Raw genomic sequence first — 19,547 nt, forward strand, 5'->3', positions numbered from 1 at the left:
ACAACAGACAGGGGATTGTCACCTCCTACAGTCGCCAGTTTTAGGAGATACAAGGTATTATCAGGAAATATCTACCCATTTTATTTCAAGATGATAGCTTGTGCCAAATTTTAGAGCCAGGCTTTCAGGTGGTGAGCAGACGGGCACCTACTCTGTGCTCCTCTTTGTCCCTGAACTTGTTCATAGACAAATCGGATAATGGCAAACCCACGTGGCTGACTGTTGTGGGCAGTTACAGATGTGGCCACAGTATTTGTAAGACTTGTCAATATATTACAGTGGGTAAAACATTGGAATCCAGTGTAACCGAGGAGGTCTTCAAGATCAGATCGTACATCAACTGGAACAAGAATAATGTCATTTATTTGGCGACCCGCAAAGCCTGCAGCGTTCAATACGTGGGACGCACCTCACACAGCCTGAGAGTGAGAAGAAGAAAGCACTTGTCGGATGTCTCCAATCTCACACTGCTGAACATCTCGATTAGGGCTGCACGATAAATCGAAAAAATAATCGAATCACGATAATCGGCAAATGCGATATGGCTGACCCGAAAATGCCGCGATTATATATAAAGGGGCCCCGCGCACATAACTGCCTTTGCGTGTAAAGTATTTTACTAGTGTGTGAAACAATCTCTCTCCTATTGATAACAGGTCCGGCCTCTGTACTCACTGTCACGATGAATGCACTGCACTGCAGCGAGCTGGCCGGCCGGCGCGTGATTGACGTCACTTAGTAACGCTCCTGCTTCCTGAAGTGGGAGGAGCGTTACTAAGTGACGTCAGTCACGCGCCGGCCGGCCAGCTCGCTGCCGCTCGCTGCAGTGCATTCATCGTGACAGTGAGTACAGAGGCCAGACCTGTTATCAATAGGAGAGAGATTGTTTCACACACTAGTAAAATACATTACACGCAAAGCCAGTTATGTGCGCAGTTTAGGACACATGAGGGGACACATAGGGCCATGAGGGGGACCAGCATAAGATGCTATATGTCTTATGCTGGCCCCCCTCATGGCCCTATGTGTCATAGCACACATCCCCTATAACAGCATACTCCACAGATCCACCCCATAACAGCGTCCTCCACAGAAACCCCCATATAACAGCGTCCTCCACAGATCCCCCACAACACAGCGTCCTCCACAGATCCCCCCACAACACAGCGCCATCCACAGATCCCCCCACAACACAGCGCCATCCACAGATCCCCCCAAAACACAGCGCCATCCACAGATCCCCCACAACACAGCGCCATCCACAGATCCCCCCACAACACAGCGCCATCCACAGATCCCCCACAACACAGCGCCATCCACAGATCCCCCACAACACAGCGCCATCCACAGATCCCCCACAACACAGCGCCATCCACAGATCCCCCACAACACAGCGCCATCCACAGATCCCCCACAACACAGCGCCATCCACAGATCCCCCACAACACAGCGCCATCCACAGATCCCCCACAACACAGCGCCATCCACAGATCCCCCACAACACAGCGCCATCCACAGATCCCCCACAACACAGCGCCATCCACAGATCCCCCACAACACAGCGCCATCCACAGATCCCCCACAACACAGCATCATCCACAGATCCCCATAACTATGTGATACCCAGCCGCATCAGCGGCTCATATGGGAAAATCCAAGCAAATAGACCTCTAGCACAATTCCCTTAAAATATTGCATCGCATATCGTTATCGCAATTTTTAGGGCCCTAATCGCAATCGCACAAAATTCCCATATCGTGCAGCCCTAGTCTCGATGATAGACATTGTAGAGATGTTCATCAGGGTGACCTGGCAAGCCTGAGTGTCATGGGTATAGAAAGGGTTAAATCCGCATGAGGAGCAGACAAACAGGCGACTGCTGAATAGAGAATCCTTTTGGATTTTAACACTGAACACAAGAAATCGAACGGGTATAAATAATGGATATGAAGAAAGGCCGACGTTGGAGGTAGGCCCTGCATGAAGGGTTTTGGGCGCCGGGGCCGGGGGGTGGCTAGGAAGGGTTAAGTGTAGTGAGATGGGCGGAGTGGTGCAGGGAGGGCAGAGGTTTCAAGAGGGGGCGGGGCAAGCGGACCGGCGCCATTTTGGGAGAAAAGGATCAGGAGAGCGGACATCTCGGCATCCTCTCCAGCTCCACAGCTTGCCATGTCAGGTGTCGAGGAGGTCCTGTCGAGGCTGCGGGCGGCTGCGGAGGCCCGTGGTCCGGGCTGGCTTGAAGACCAGGTAGCCGGCTTGTTGCGGGGGGAGGCGGCGGGTGCAGTCTGCCCGCCGTCATGTGAAAAACGGCCGCGGCGGGCTAGGCCGCCGGCGCGCCTGATTGAGGAGGACACCCCCAGAGTCCAGCGCCGCGTTAGGAGCCCCTCTCGGGACCCTCCGGGCCATGGGGGACATTCTCAACCCCTCCCTAAGTCCTCACGGCTCGGGAGGAATCCACATGGATGGCGGGATTCAGTTAAGGGAGGGGGGCGGCCCCCTTCATCGTGTGCGGCTGCTGACGGCGGGGATTCGGGGCCAGGTGCTGCGGGCTCCTCTCTGAGGCCTGGGGGGGGGGGAGGCCTGCTCGGCGAGGGAGAGCAAGCAGTGCGAGGATTGGCGGGGCTGTGCACCGGGAGGCGGCTGGTCCTATTGAAGATTTTGGCGTGCGGATGTCCGGGGCTGAACAGGATGAGTCCAGCCCTGAGGGTGCTGGGACGCCGGGCTGCAGTGGAAGATTGCCGGAGGGGGAGTCCAGGATGGTGCGTTCTGAAGAGGAGCGGTGAGAATCCGGATCGACGGCTACGGGGTTCACAGCGCCCGGGCAGCCAGGTGAGGCAACCTTGGGGACACTGTTTACATTATTGCAAGGTGTTGGGGTGGGGGCCAGTGGCGGCGGTCAGTTCGATTTAATTGGCGGTTTGGGGCGGTTGCTGTGTGGGTTGGCTGGTATAGGGCACGGGTGGGCAGGGCCTTTGCAAGCTTGGGGGTTGGGGAGAGGCAATGAGGGAGAGGCGGTGGCGGGGGGATCTGGGCAGGGACAAGTGAGGGGGGGGCACAGGGGCGTGCGTTCACAGGATCGGAAGGTAAGTTAGTGGATCTCCAGCCTGCCAGCGGCGATCGTTCGCTGGCAGGCTGGAGATGCGATTTTTTTAACCCCTAACCTTTATATGAGACGCTGTTTTGATAACAGCGTCTAATATACCTGCTACCTGGTCCTCTGGTGGTCCCTTTTGCTTGGATTGACCACCAGAGGACACAGGCAGCTCAGTAATAAGTAGCACCAAGCACCACTACACTACACCCCCCCCGTCACTTATTAACCCCTGATCACCCCATATAGACTCCCTGATCACCCCCCTGTCATTGATCACCCCCCTGTAAGGCTCCATTCAGACGTCCGTATGTTTTTTACGGATCCACGGATGCATGGATCGGATCTGCAAAACACATACGGACGTCTGAATGAAGCCTTACAGGGGGGTGATCACCCCATATAGACTCCCTGATCACCCCCTTGTCATTGATCACCCCCCTGTCATTGATCACCCCCCTGTAAGGCTCCATTCAGACGTCTGTATGTTTTTTACAGATCCACGGATAACATGGATCGGATCCGCAAAACACATACGGACATCTGAATGGAGCCTTATAGGGGGGTGATCAATGACAGGGGGGTGATCACCCCATATAGACTCCCTGATCACCCCCTTGTCATTGATCACCCCCCTGTAAGGCTCCATTCAGACATTTTTTTTGGCCCAAGTTAGCGGAAATTGTTTTTTTTTTCTTACAAAGTCTCATATTCCACTAACTTGTGCCAAAAAATAAAATCTCACATGAACTCACCATACCCCTCATGGAATCCAAATGTGTTAAATTTTTTAGACATTTATATTCCAGACTTCTTCTCACGCTTTAGGGCCCCTAAAATGCCAGGGCAGTATAAATACCCCACATGTGACCCCCTTTCGGAAAGAAGACACCCCAAGGTATTTCGTGAGGGGCATATTGAGTCCATGAAAGATTGAAATTTTGTCCCAAGTTAGCGGAAAGGGAGACTTTGTGAGAAAAAAAAAAAACAATTTCCGCTAACAAAAAAATTTTCTATGAACTCGCCATGCCCCTCATTGAATACCTTGAGGTGTCTTCTTTCCAAAATGGGGTCACATGTGGGGTATTTATATTGCCCTGGCATTTTAGGGGCCCTAAAGCGTGAGAAGAAGTCTGGGATCCAAATGTCTAAAAATGCCCTCATAAAAGGAATTTGGGCCCCTTTGCGCATCTAGGCTGCAAAAAAGTGTCACACATGTGGTATTGCCGTACTCAGGAGAAGTTGGGCAATGTGTTTTGGGGTGTCATTTTACATATACCCATGCTGGGCGAGATAAATATCTTGGTCAAATGCCAACTTTGTAAAAAAAAAAAAAAAATGGGAAAAGTTGTCTTTTGCCGAGATATTTCTCTCACCCAGCATGGGTATATGTAAAAAGACACCCCAAAACACATTGCCCTACTTCTTCTGAGTACGGCGATACCACATGTGACACTTTTTTGCAGCCTAGGTGGGCAAAGGGGCCCACATTCCAAAGAGCACCTTTTGGATTTCACAGGCCATTTTTTACACATTTTTATTTATTTTAAAAATGTTTTTTATTGTTTCATAGACATATGAGTATACACCGATAGGCATGACAAAATTAACAATTTCCAAAGCAAAAATACCTCGGCAAGCCTTTACATCAGCCAATATATTCGAGAAACAGATATAAATACAATCTGTAGATTACAATAACTGGTAAAAACCATGTTTTGGAGAACAACTCCAAAAAGAGGTGGGGAAAGAATAGTAACAAGGGGGGGGGGGGGTCTGAGGGGGTGAGGGTAAAGGGTAATTCCATTCCATACTCTTACACTCTATCACAGCATGTATCTGGTCTCAATCTTCTCCAAGGGACTGCTAGATCATTCAGTCCCTATATTTTTCTCACATCTCCAACAGACGGAGCTGACCTCCGGATACATAATGTGTAATCGTTGTGGCGTATAATACCAGTGGGTGAGCACTTTGTAACTATTCTCCTGTAATTTTACACACCTAGAAACCTTCACTGGAGCTGTTAACTCCCTGTTATCGAATTTAATGTCTAGTTCCTCTTCCCATTTATCTATAAATCTGCACCTATTTGTATCGCTGGAGGAATTAATCAAGGAATAAAGTAGGGAGATGATCTTTTTAGGTTCATGCCTTTGCAAGGCCATCTTCTCAAACATCGTGTGATCAGTGCCCCATATTGGAGCTCTAGTTAATTTCTTAAGTGTATGGTAACAGTGTATAATTTGGAACGTAGTACATTGTTTTAAAGCAGAGTGAATCTGCAGTGCTGCCAATGGTGGCAAATCAGCGTTTTGACACAAGGACAGTATCAGTGTCCTATTGTTCTTTTCGCCTTCTTTAACCGTGTTCCAGAAACATAAATTTGATTGGCACAGAATGTCCCTTACCTGCATTAGTAAAGCATAATTTGGCATCAGCTTCTGAAGCATATTCAGCGCACACCATTTAGTTATTGTATGTTTGGTAATCGAGCTATATGTAATAAGGATCTTGTTGACCCTTGACAGATCCATGAATAGTAGAGACCTCAAAGGAAGGTTTGACATCGCCTCTTCCACCATTATATCCAGTCGACCTGGAGAAGAGCGTAGCCAATCTAAGCCTCTGGTACAAAGGATCGCCTTATGGCAAGTATAAACGTCTGGTACTCCCATACCCCCTCTCGAGGGGTGTCGTGTTACATATGCCGAGGGCATTCTCGCTTTTTTCCCTCCCCACAAAAATTTGAGAAAGATCTTTTGAACCCTTTTAAAAAACTCTAGGGGAATAGGGGCCTGCAGGTAATAAAGCACTTTAGGGAGAAGTATTGTTTTTATTAGAGATTTGCGGCCGATCCAAGAGACAAAGGGGATATCCCAGCTACTAATCAGATCCTCTAACTGTCGAGGGATCAATAAAAAGTTTTCACTATATAATTGACTGAACTCGGGTGTAAGTTCTATTCCTAGAAAGGTAATTGCTTTTGACGTCCATTGAAAGGCCGTATTTTTTTTGCAAAGTAGCTTGTTCCTGTGTCGATAAGGACACATTCAAAACTGTCGATTTTGCAAGGTTAACCGAGAAATTTGAGACTTCATGAAACTGTCCCAGTATAGACATGATCACTGGGAATGCCTCTTTTGGGTTTGTGACAATGAGTAAAACATCATCCGCGAAAGCGGCTGTTGAGTGCACTGTCCTCCCTACCTTCATCCCCTCTATCTCTTCGTTCTGTCGGAAGGCCTGTAGCAAGGTTTCAATTGTTAATATGAACAGTAAAGGTGACAAGGGACAGCCTTGCCTAGTACCATTTGCTATTTTGAAGGCAGGGGAGAGAGTACCATTCACCAGGACCCTTGCTGTAGGATGTCGATACATTGCCATTACTCCATCAATGAAGGACTGAGGGACACCAAACCGGGCCAATGTTTGGGACATGAATTGCCAGTCCACTCTGTCAAACGCCTTTTCGGCATCCGTACTGAGCAGAACTAAAGGCGTAAATGTGCGTTTTGCTAGCATTTTTTACACGTTTTGATTGCAAACTACGGTACTTTGCACGCATTTGGGCCCCTAAAATGCCAGGGCAGTATAACTACCCCACAAGTGACCCCATTTTGGAAAGAAGACACCCCAAGGTATTTCATGATGGGCATAGTGAGTTCATGGAAGTTTTTATTTGTTGTCACAAGTTAGTGGAATATGAGACTTTGTAAGGAAAAAAAAAAAAAAAAAAAAAATCATTTTCCGCTAACTTGTGACAAAAAATAAAAAAGTTCTATGAACTCACTATGCCCATCAGCGAATACCTTAGGGTGTCTACTTTCCGAAATGGGGTCATTTGTGGGGTTTTTCTACTGTCTGGGCATTGTAGAACCTCAGGAAACATGACAGGTGCTCAGAAAGTCAGAGCTGCTTCAAAAAGCGGAAATTCACATTTTTGTACCATAGTTTGTAAATGCTATAACTTTTACCCAAACATTTTTTTTATCAAAGACATGTAGAACAATAAATTTTGCGAAAAATTTATATATGGATGTGGTTTTTTTTGCAAAATTTTACAACTGAAAGTGAAAAATGTCATTTTTTTGCAAAAATTTCGTTAAATTTCTATTAATAACAAAAAAAGTAAAAATGTCAGCAGCAATGAAATACCACCAAATGAAAGCTCTATTAGTGAGAAGAAAAGGAGGTAAAATTCATTTGGGTGGTAAGTTGCATGACCGAGCAATAAACGGTGAAAGTAGTGTAGTGCAGAAGTGTAAAAAGTGGCCTGGTCATTAAGGGTATTTAAGCTAGGGGGGCTGAAGTGGTTAACGGTAGGGCGTTGGTCATGGGGGAGGTGGTGGAGAGTTGTGACTTGTTTTCGGATGCCGCTGGGGGGGGTGGGTTTTGGTGTGTATTGCGAAGGACAGTGGTGTGTGGGTGAATGGCCGGTGAGTTGGTTTTGAGAGGGGTTGGGTGAGGAACGTGGCATTGCTCGAATTTTTTCCGATAGTGCTGGCAGTGGTGCTGTGGGGGGATAAGTTCAAGGACAAGAAAGTGAGGTGGCATTGCGATAACTTGGGTGTTGTGCAGGCAGTTAACGGCATCTTCACCTCCTGTGGTTCGGTTGTTGCAGCACTTAGTGCTGATGTGTTTGCCGCTGAACACGTGGGTTGTGGCGGTGCATGTGCCGGGTGTTGATAACGGGGTGGCTGACTCTCTTTCTCGTTTGCAGTTGGAGCGTTTTCGTCAGCTGGCGCCGAAGACGGAGGAGGGGTTGGAGTGCCCGGTTTGGCTCTGGGACCTATTGGAGGTACTATAGCAGGTTTGTTTAGGAGGTAGTTGAGTGAGGGTACCTGGTCGGACTATGGTAAGGCGTGGCGTTCTTGGGAGCAGTGGTGTGTGAGTTTGGGGGTTGGGGTGGATGGGGGGGGGGGGGAGATCCCATTGGTATTGTTTTTGGGGCACATTGTGGAAGAGGGTTGGTCGGTGGCAAGGGTTAGCCGGTGTGTTGCGGGATTGGTTTTTGGCTTTAGATTGAGGGGCCTTCCGGATGTTACCAAATCCTTTTTGGTAAAACAGGTGCTGAAGGGTTTTCGACCTGGGGGCCGGTTGGCGGACGGGCAGAGGCCGGTGTCCTTTGAGTTACTGGTGAGAGTGGGGGGTCTGTGTGGAGTCGGTTTTTAGTTCAGAAAGTGAGGTTCGGTTATTTAAACTGCCATTTTCGTTGGCCTTTTTCGGGGCTTTCCGGCTGGGGGAACTGGTGTGTAAGAGTACGGTTTGTAGGGGCGGTTTTGGGAGCGAAGATGTGGATCTGTATGAGGATAGGGTGGTGGTGCGGATTAGGGTATCCAAGACGGACAGGGAGGGAAGGGGTCGTAGTGTGTCTCTGTATGCAGTAACAGGGTGCTTGGTTTGTCCAGTTAATTGTTTAAAGGAGCATAGGGCGGGGGTAGGGTGGGTGGGGGAGGGTCCGTTGTTGAGACATGAGGACGGTTAGTTTTTGTCAAAATTCCAGTTTGTAGCGGTATTCAAGAAATGTATGGCAGAGTTGGGAATGGACTCCAGAGGCTTTACGGGTCATTCCTTTCGTATTGGGGCGGCGACGGAGGCGGCGAGATTGGGTTGGGGGATGAGGTGATTAAGAGGATTGGGCGGTGGGAGTCGGCCCGTTTTAAGTCATATGTGCAATTGGGGGGTTTGTGAGTTGGTGTTGGAGGGCGGAGTGTTTTGTTTGTGTTTTTATTCTCTTTTTTTCTTGTTGCAGGTGGTGAGGCGGCGTTAGTCTGGATCCTGGGACATTCGTTTGTTTTTTGGGGTGCTTTGCAGGCGGATGTGAGGCCCAACGGACGTCAGTTGGGGATAGGTCGGGATGAGGCGGTGGTGAGATGGATTGGGCACAGAGGGATGTTGTGGGGGAGTGTGAGGGGGGAGGTTCATAGGCATGCAAGGTTGGATAGGGCTCCGGATATTCTGGTGCTGCATGTGGGAGGTAATGACTTGGGGGTGCAGTCTTGTCAGGATTTGATCAAGGATATCAAGTTTGACTTGTTGAGCTTGTGGTCTTTGTTTCCCGGGATGATCACGGTTTGGTCGGACATGGTGTATAGGCAGTCATGGCGGAAGGCCAGGTCGTTTGAGAGGGTGGATAAGACTCGGGTGAAGGTGAACAGGGCGGTGGGTAAGTTTGCGGCCAGGAATGGGGCGGTTGTGGTTCGGCATGTGGAGTTGGAGGCGGGTACAGGAGGATTTTGGAGGGCCGATGGTGTTCATTTGAATGCGGTGGGAATAGATTTGTGGTCCTTGGGCCTGCAAGGTGGCATCGAGAGGGCGCTTAGCATGTGGAGGAACGCACGGGCTTGAGGGAGGAGTCAAGCCGTGCGTTGTTGGCGGGGGAAGGTCATAGAAGCTGGTGGTCTTGGATGGTGTGGAAAATGGGAGGGCCCCCAGGAGGGGGGCTGGACTCTCATAGTTGGGGCATTTTTTGGTTCGTTCAGAGAGGAGTCCATCAGTTGGTGTCTCCGAGCCGGAGTTTTGCGGCTGGAGGCAAGATGGAAGTGCCGGGTTGGCGTGTTTATACATATATGTTAGAAATTTGGGGCTTCTATGACCTCCCTCGTCAGGGAATATGGAAAAGTTATTTATATATATATATATATATATATATATATATATATATATATATATATATATGTTATGTATTTATTTATTAATAAACGGCTGCTGTGGCCGATTTAATCCAACTCAGACTGTGTGTATTCATTTAAGGGGCAAGAGATGGTTGGGGGGAAAAGGGGGAGTTTATATGTGTGGACAGTAGGCCCCGGCGAATGCACAATAACCCATTCATGTGATCTATGAGCACTGTCTCGCTCCCGTTCTGTTTCTTGTTGTTATAATTGAGGAGCATTTTGCCTGCATTATAAGAAAGCCATTGGAGGCAGCTCTAGCTTGGAGCGGATTATTATTCGGCACCTGGCTGGGCGCGCCTCATGGCAAGAGAGGATGTGATAACACAATGTTCTCATGATTAAGACGTACAGTCGAAACGCGTAGACCTTGCCTGTCTGGTCAGCCTATGGATTTCATAATGAAGAAATAAAGAAATTGGATTTTATTCTGAGCCTGCTGCTGGATTTTTTTTCTACTGTTTTGATTGATTCTTAGTCTAGGATCTGTGCATGGCGAAGGAGGACGGTGGGTGAGCTAAAATGCCTTATTTTCTTACATTTAGTGGATCTGTTTGGTATTACAGAGCAGTACAGTGTATAGAGGATGTGTTTGGTATTACAGAGCATTACATTGTATAGTGGATGTGTTTGGTATTACAGAGCAGTACAGTGTATAGTGGATGTGTTTGGTATTACAGAGCAGTACAGTGTATAGTGGATGTGTTTGGTATTACAGAGCAGTACAGTGTATAGTGGATGTGTTTGGTATTACAGAGCAGTACAGTGTATAGTGGATGTGTTTGGTATTACAGAGCAGTACAGTGTATAGAGGATGTGTTTGGTATTACAGAGCATTACATTGTATAGTGGATGTGTTTGGTATTACAGAGCAGTACAGTGTATAGTGGATGTGTTTGGTATTACAGAGCAGTACAGTGTATAGTGGATGTGTTTGGTATTACAGAGCAGTACAGTGTATAGTGGATGTGTTTGGTATTACAGAGCAGTACAGTGTATAGTGGATGTGTTTGGTATTACAGAGCAGTACAGTGTACAGTGGATGTGTTTGGTATTACAGAGCAGTACAGTGGATGTGTTTGGTATTACAGAGCAGTACAGTGTATAGTGAATGTGTTTGGTATTACAGAGCAGTATAGAGGATGTGTTTGGTATTACAGAGCAGTACAGTATATAGTGGATGCGTTTGGTATTACAGAGCAGTACAATATATAGTGTATGTGTTTGGTATTACAGATCAGTACAGTGTATAGTGGATGTGTTTGGTATTACAGAGCAGTATAATGTATGGCGGATGTGTAGGGTATTACAGTGGTTGAGGAAGGGGATGGGCCGGCAGACCCGTCTTATTTACCTTTTTTTTCCCCCCTGTAACAGGGCGCCGAAGGCGCACTCTGTCTCCCATCAGCCGCAGACCTGCTGCTTAGCTTTGGGAGCAAGGCTCTGTGTTCGGCCTCGTTCCCAGGGCGGCTTTGGTAGCTGACACCTGACACCTCTTCTGCCTGCTCCCTGAACCTTGACGCTACCTCTTGGATTTGGACCTCGGCTTGTTTTTGGATTTTGTCTTTGCCTCTTCTCTTGTACTGACATGACTTCCTGGATTTTGACCTCGGAACGCTCTCGGATCTGTCTCTATCTCCTCCCTCGTACTGAAGCGACCTCCTGGACTGACCCCGGCTAGTTGACCCGCCTCACCCTTCCGTTTTTGGTGGTACCTTGCTTGTTCCACCTCTCTGTCCTCTCGAGTGCTACCTCTCAATGGCTGTCCGCTTCCCTGCTGTCTCTATCTTTCTGCTTGCACTTACTCAGGTCAGGGACTGTCGCCCAGTTGCGGCCCGTCACCTAGGGCGGGTGGTGCAAGTAGGCAGGGACAGGGGACCGGGTGGCAGCTCAGGGGGTGCACCTCTGCTCTATCTATATACCTGTGACGCTACCCTACCCCGTGACAGAATCACAGGCCTTAATTTTGCATGGATCCTCTACAGAGCCTCACCGAACATGTGCAGGGTCTTGATCAAATAGTACAGGAACTTGGGGAGAGACTACAGGTTCAGGAGACCGTCCGAACTCCCCCCATTATTGCTCCCACCACTGTTCAGGTAGAACCACACATTTAATTACCTGATCGGTTTTCGGGTGACCGACAAAGTTTTTTAGCTTTCAAAGAAAGCTGTAAACTTTTTTTTTTGACTACGTCCTCACTCCTCTGGTCCTGATCCACAGAGGGTTGGTATTATCATCTCCCTGCTTCAAGGGGACCCCCAGGAATGTCCCTTTTCTTTGCCTTCAGATTCTCATTGTCTTAATTCTGTGGACCTCTTTTTCCAGGCATTAGGGGTTCTTTATGATGAACCAGACCGAGCCTCTGTGATAGAATCCAATCTTAAGGCCCTCACTCATGGGAATCGTCCCGTGGAGGATTATTGTACGCAGTTCTGCAAGTGGTGCGTTCCCTCGGGTTGGAACGAACCAGCGCTCAAATGTCAATTTAGGGCAGGCTTGACTGAGAAGTTAAAAGATATGTTGGTTTTTTATCCCTGTCCTGACTCTTTAGAGGAGACCATGACGCTACCCATCAGACTAGATAGACAGATCAGAGAGAGACAGCGAGAGCATTTGTTTTCTCCTCATACCCTTCTTCAACCTGAGGTTTCCCCCATTGAACCCAAGATGGAGGTCCACTCGGACAAGCCCATGCAACTCGGGATGATGCGAAGAGAGCTACGCCGTTGTCGGGGCTCTTGTTTTTATTGTGGGGATCCCGACCACTGGATCCGTCCGTGTCCTAAAGCTCCGCCTTCTGGAAAATCATCCAAGTCTGAGGGATTCAAGGACAAGGTACTCCCGGAGGTGGTAAGAAGTAAACTATTGTTGCCGGTTTCTATTGCCTTTGGAGTCTTAAAGGGGTCAGGAAATGCCTTTGTGGATTCAGGGTCAGCTTTTAGTTTTATTGATTGCAAATTTGTTGAACAAATGGGAATTCCTATACTAGAATTGTCCACCCCATCCACGTTGTCGCCATCGATTCTAACCCCCCTGCTAGGGGGCACGGTAAAACTCCGTACTCCGGAGGTTACCCTGTCTGTGGGGGTCTGCCACTCAGAGAAATGCTCTCTCTTTGTTTTAGAGAATCTTCCTGTTCAGGTAGTCCTTGGTATGCCCTGGCTTCAGCAACACAATCCGGTCATTAACTGTAGTTCTTGCTTAACCGAAGTTCAAGCTGGGGTCTCATCAGATATTCCTCATTTTATTTCTGATTATTCAGAAGTTTTTTCCACCACTGAGACAGATACTTTCCCTCCTCATAGGTCTTATGACTGTGTTATCGACTTGGTACCAGAGTCCAAATTTCCTAAAGGACGGATTTATAATCTTTCCGGTCCTGAGCGAAGGGCCATGAAAGACTATATCCAGGAGAGCCTCAAGAAGGGACATATTAGGCCCTCCACCTCTCCCCTGGGAGCAGGATTCTTTTTCGTTAAAAAGAAGGACGGTGGTCTCAGGCCCTGCATTGACTATAGAAATTTTAATAAAATCACTATTAGGAATCCGTATTCCAGCCAGTTGATTCTTGATTTGTTTAACCAGATTTTGGGTGCTTCGTGGTTTTCTAAATTTGATTTGAGAGGAGCGTATAACCTAGTTCGTATTAAGGAGGGAGATGAGTGTAAAACTGCTTTTAATACTCCAGAGGGACACTTTGAGTATCTTGTTATGTCATTCAGTCTTTGCAATGCCCCAGCTGTGTTTCAGAATTTCATGAATGACATTTTTAGAGATCTCATCGGCAAAGTTATGATTGTTTATCTCGATGATATTCTTGTCTTTTCACCTGACTGGGATTCTCATGTGTCTCACATCAGATTGGTTCTTAAGATCTCTATCAGGGTGAAAAGGACAAGGGTTCTAGCCTTAAGGGGGTAATAGTTATTAAATAAAAAGTTAAAAAAAACAAAAGAACACCAAAATAGTTGAAATCACCCCTTGTAACGCACCTAGTTGATCAGTTAGGATCTCAACTGCGGAAGCAATGGACATCCACTATTATCCCACCACCCTTGTGTTTGGCTGTGGGATTCGCGGTTACTCAGTATGTACCCCAGGCGTCACTCTCAGTCTTAGGCCTCCTGCACACGACCGTTGTGTGCACCCGTGGCCGTTGGGTCCGCAAAAAAAACGGAAAACGGCACATTGACTTTCAATGGGTCCGTGGAAAAATCGGAAACTGCACCGTTTGGCAGCCGCATCCGTGAGCCGTGTTTCCTGGCCGTGAAAAAAAATATGACCTGTCCTATTTTTTTCACGGCCAACGGTTCACGGGCCCATTCAAGTCAATGGGTCAGTGAAAATCACGGATGCACACAAGATTGTCATCCGTGTCCGTGATCCGTGTCCGTTTTTTCCTATCATTTCAATGGCAAACTTGACTTAGATTTTTTTTTCATTTTTCATGTCCGTGGATCCTCCAAAAATCACGGAAGACCCACGGAAGAAAAAACGGGCACGGATCACGGACCTACGGACCCCGTTTTTGCGGACCGTGTAAAAAAACGTTCGTGTGCAGGAGGCCTTAGGCGGAGAGTTTGGGGTAACAAAATCATTTACCGCTATCCATCTAATTTGTTTTACTGATGGTAAGGAGGGACTCTCAGAATTACAGGAGTCACGAGTTAGTATATAGCATGTCCTCAGTTTAGTATATAGTATGCCATAGGTTCAAGGTTAGTATATAGCATGTCCTCAGTTTAGTATACACTATGCAGTAGGTTCAGAGTTAGTATAGCATGTCCACAGTTTGATATATACTATGCAGTAGGTTCAGGGTTAGTACAGCATGTACACAGTTTGGTATATACTATGCAGTAGGTTCAGAGTTAGTACAGCATGTACACAGTTTGGTATATACTATGCAGTAGGTTCAGAGTTAGTATAGCATGTCCACAGTTTGATATATACTATGCAGTAGGTTCAGAGTTAGTATAGCATGTCCACAGTTTGATATATACTATGCAGTAGGTTCAGAGTTAGTATAGCATGTCCACAGTTTGATATATACTATGCAGTAGGTTCAGAGTTAGTATAGCATGTCCACAGTTTGATATATACTATGCAGTAGGTTCAGAGTTAGTATAGCATGTCCACAGTTTGATATATACTATGCAGTAGGTTCAGAGTTAGTGTAGCATGTCCACAGTTTGATATATACTATGCAGTAGGTTCAGAGTTAGTGTAGCATGTCCACAGTTTGATATATACTATGCAGTAGGTTCAGAGTTAGTGTAGCATGTCCACAGTTTGATATATACTATGCAGTAGGTTCAGAGTTAGTGTAGCATGTCCACAGTTTGATATATACTATGCAGTAGGTTCAGGGTTAGTGTAGCATGTCCACAGTTTGGTATATACTATGCAGTAGGTTCAGAGTTTGTATAGCATGTCCACAGTTTAGTATATACTATGCAGTAGGTTCAGAGTTTGTATAGCATGTCCACAGTTTGGTATATACTATGCAGTAGGTTCAGGGTTAGTATAGCATGTCCACAGTTTGGTATATACTATGCAGTAGGTTCAGAGTTTGTATAGCATGTCCACAGTTTGATATATACTATGCAGTAGGTTCAGAGTTAGTGTAGCATGTCCACAGTTTGGTATATACTATGCAGTAGGTTCAGAGTTAGTATAGCATGTCCACAGTTTGGTATATACTATGCAGTAGGTTCAGAGTTAGTATAGCATGTCCACAGTTTAGTATATACTATGCAGTAGGTTCAGAGTTAGTATAGCATGTCCACAGTTTAGTATATACTATGCAGTAGGTTCAGAGTTAGTATAGCATGTCCACAGTTTGATATATACTATGCAGTAGGTTCAGAGTTAGTATAGCATGTCCACAGTTTGGTATATACTATGCAGTAGGTTCAGAGTTAGTATAGCATGTCCACAGTTTAGTATACACTATGCAGTAGGTTCAGAGTTAGTATAGCATGTCCACAGTTTAGTATATACTATGCAGTAGGTTCAGAGTTAGTATAGCATGTCCACAGTTTGATATATACTATGCAGTAGGTTCAGGGTTAGTGTAGCATGTCCACAGTTTGATATATACTATGCAGTAGGTTCAGGGTTAGTGTAGCATGTCCACAGTTTGGTATATACTATGCAGTAGGTTCAGAGTTAGTATAGCATGTCCACAGTTTAGTATACACTATGCAGTAGGTTCAGAGTTAGTATAGCATGTCCACAGTTTAGTATACACTATGCAGTAGGTTCAGAGTTAGTGTAGCATGTCCACAGTTTGGTATATACTATGCAGTAGGTTCAGGGTTAGTGTAGCATGTCCACAGTTTGGTATATACTATGCAGTAGGTTCAGAGTTAGTATAGCATGTCCACAGTTTAGTATACACTATGCAGTAGGTTCAGAGTTAGTATAGCATGTCCACAGTTTAGTATACACTATGCAGTAGGTTCAGGGTTAGTGTAGCATGTCCACAGTTTGATATATACTATGCAGTAGGTTCAGAGTTAGTGTAGCATTTCCACAGTTTGATATATACTATGCAGTAGGTTCAGGGTTAGTGTAGCATGTCCACAGTTTGGTATATACTATGCAGTAGGTTCAGAGTTAGTATAGCATGTCCACAGTTTAGTATACACTATGCAGTAGGTTCAGAGTTAGTATAGCATGTCCACAGTTTAGTATACACTATGCAGTAGGTTCAGAGTTCCAGGACATTAATCAGAGCAGGTAACAGGCATATACTTGCGGTTAGTTGGACCTGGCTAGAAAGCCAGTGGCAAGAAGGTAGACAGTCCTTCACGATGTAGTTAGGCATCCAGGTTTGCATATGTGGACAGAGTCTTCAGATACCATGGAGCTAGCAGGGTGCGCACTCCATTAGTGGAACACCCTGCTTAGCACCTGTCTTCAATTTAAGGGCTGAATGGTAGGTGGGCGGAGTCACAGAAGGCCCGGCGGCCACTGCGTTCCACGCTGGAGCGCAAGCCAGCGTAACAACACAGGCGGTCGCTGCGTTCCACGCTGGAACGCAAGCCAGCATATCGTCACAGGGAGCCGCTGCGGTCCAGGCTGTATTGTTACACCCCTTACCCAATTTTACATCTAAAATTTATAAACAATAAAAAAAGACATATTACTGTAACAGCGGCTGCTGTACGCCGCTGTTTCACCTCTTATCGCCGCGGTCCTGGGCGCCACGCTCAGCGGTGACTTGTGGCCGGTGCTTCCCATTTCATTGCTGCGGTCCTGGGCTTCACAGCTTCCACTCACCCCTGGACACAGCATGAGTGTGTGGGTTAGGTCAGGTGACCTCGCTGACCAACTCTGGCTCTCTTGCAGGTATTTAAGTGGCTCAGCCCCCTTCCCAGATGCCTCAGTGTCAAGGTCCTTGAGTTTGCTGGTTCCTGATGCTCTCGTGTGCTCCTGATCGATACTTCGTCCCTGGACTCTGCTTTTCGTCTGATCCCTGCCTGCTTGCTTAGTCTCTTCTGTTGCCAAACCGGATTGCCTGACCTGTACTTGTGCAGCCTGCGCTGACCTATTGCCTGTCTGACCACATCTCTGCCTTATCCTTTGGTCCTACACCATTGCTCCTGGTAATGTCTCTACCCGACTGACTACACTTGTACTTCCAGTACCTACTCGGGTGCCTCCTGGTCCGCCTGGACCAGCTGCCACTGACTCGGGGATTGCTCTGGAGTAGCTCCTGGCAACTACCCTAAGGCCCCTTTCACACGGGCGAGTATTCCACACGGATGCGATGCGTGAGTTGAACGCATTTGCACCCGCACTGAATCCCGACCCATTCATTTCTATGGGGCTGTTCACATGAGCAGTGATTTTCACGCATCACTTGTGCGTTGCGTGAAAATCGCATAATGCTCCTCTTTGTGCGTTTTTCAGGTAACGCAGGCCCCATAGAAATGAATGGGGTTGCGTAAAAATCGCAAGCATCCGCAAGCAAGTGCGGATGCGGTGCGATTTTAACGCACGGTTGCTAGGAGACGATCAGGATGGAGACCCGATCATTATTATTTTCCCTTATAACATGGTTATAAGGGAAAATAGCATTCTGAATACAGACTGCATAGTAAAATAGCGCAGCCGGCATCTCCTTCTGTCTTCATCTTAGCTGGTTGGAGCAACAGGACCTGTGGTGACGTCACTCCGGTCATCACATAATCCATCACATGATCTTTTACCATGGTGATGGATCATGTGATGGACCATGTGATGACCGGAGTGACGTCACCACAGGTCCTGTTACTGCAATCAGCAAAGAAGGAAACAGAAGAGATGCCGGCTGCGCGATCAAGTGGACTAAGGTGAGTTTAATTATTTATATATTTTTTTAACCCCTCCAGCGCTATTTTACTATGCATTCTGTATCCAGAATGCTATTATTTTCCCTTATAACCATGTTATAAGGGAAAATAATACAATATTCAGAACACCGATCCCAAGCCCCAACTTCTGTGAAGATGTTTCGGTTTGGGTACCAAACATGCGCGATTTTTCTCACGCGCGTGCAAAACGCATTACAATGTTTTGCACTCGCGCGGAAAAATCACGCATGTTCCCGCAACGCACCCGCACCTTTTGCCGCAACGTCCGTGTGAAAGAGGCCTAACGGCTCAAGTCTATCCTCACTATCTGAGGCTCTAATGAAAAACAGGTAGTTGCTTAGACACTCCCCTCCAGAGTATAGCCAGTCAGTGGCACAGTGGGTTCACACCCGCTGATCCGTGACAATTTAATAATGCCACGCCCCAAAAAGTGCAAACTATTAAAATATTATATTATTATTATAATATATTGTTTATATTTATTGTTATTTAGGTATTTATTTTTTAATTATACAGAAATGGGGGTGATTTAAGCTTTTAGACATTTTTTTTTTTTTTTTTTACATTTTTGTAATCATTATGTGCCTCATATATGAGCTTATTATTTATTTTTATTTATTTTGGTTAATCAGGAATTTATTATTAGCTTATTTCGCTCACTTTTGCTCATTTCTTATCCTGGCTTGCCATCTGGTGACTAAAATAAGAATTGCAGTTTGAATACTGTTAGCTTACTCAGTAAGGGCCGCTTCACACGAGCGGATGCCGGTTGTCACTGTGATTTCGTAGTAAAGAGATCACAGAGAGGCACGGAGCATTAACAGTCATGTTACTGCTCCGTGCCTCTGCAGTCTGCAGCGGGTCTTGGCACTCTTTCACGGAGCGGATGCCACGCACGGCATCCGCTCGTGTGAAGCGGCCCTAAAGCTACCAGTATTCAATGCAACTACCTATGCCCGGATTGGACACACGGCACATAGGTAGGAAGCACAGAAGCACGAGCTTCCGGGTTTTTGCGCATTTTGGCGCCGTGATCTCACTTAATCATGGCATTTAAAGCATTTAATTACCAAGATCGGCATTATTGCCGGTCACGGTAATTAGCCGCAGGCCTCTGCTGTATGAAACAGCAGAAATCTGCCTGCCATGACGCCCGCTGCACGTGCGAGCAGGCTTCACGTTTACACATCTCACCAGCGCCGTACAGCCTAAGGGTTAAAAAATATCTTCTATGCAGTGAACGCCGTAACAGAAAAAAAAAAATCAAAACCGCACGATTCGCCATTTTTAGTCACCTTGTCTGCCAAAACATAGGATAGGACTGTTCTATTATGGGCTGGACCTTCCATAAAATGCGGAATGCACGCAGCTTTTTGGGGTTTTATTTTTTTTTGCATGGTATAGGGTATAGCAATA

General features: G+C 46.7%; 1 protein-coding gene across 1 annotated transcript in view; it reads right to left on the minus strand.

Moving 5' to 3' along the window:
* LOC122921382 (NACHT, LRR and PYD domains-containing protein 12-like) overlaps positions 1 to 19,547 on the minus strand; it is a 131,656-nt gene that overhangs the window by 54,827 nt on the left and 57,282 nt on the right. The gene's annotated exons all lie outside the window — the stretch shown is intronic.

The sequence above is a fragment of the Bufo gargarizans genome, chromosome 11 (genome assembly GCF_014858855.1).
Source record: "Bufo gargarizans isolate SCDJY-AF-19 chromosome 11, ASM1485885v1, whole genome shotgun sequence".
In the NCBI taxonomy this organism is placed as follows: domain Eukaryota; kingdom Metazoa; phylum Chordata; class Amphibia; order Anura; family Bufonidae; genus Bufo; species Bufo gargarizans.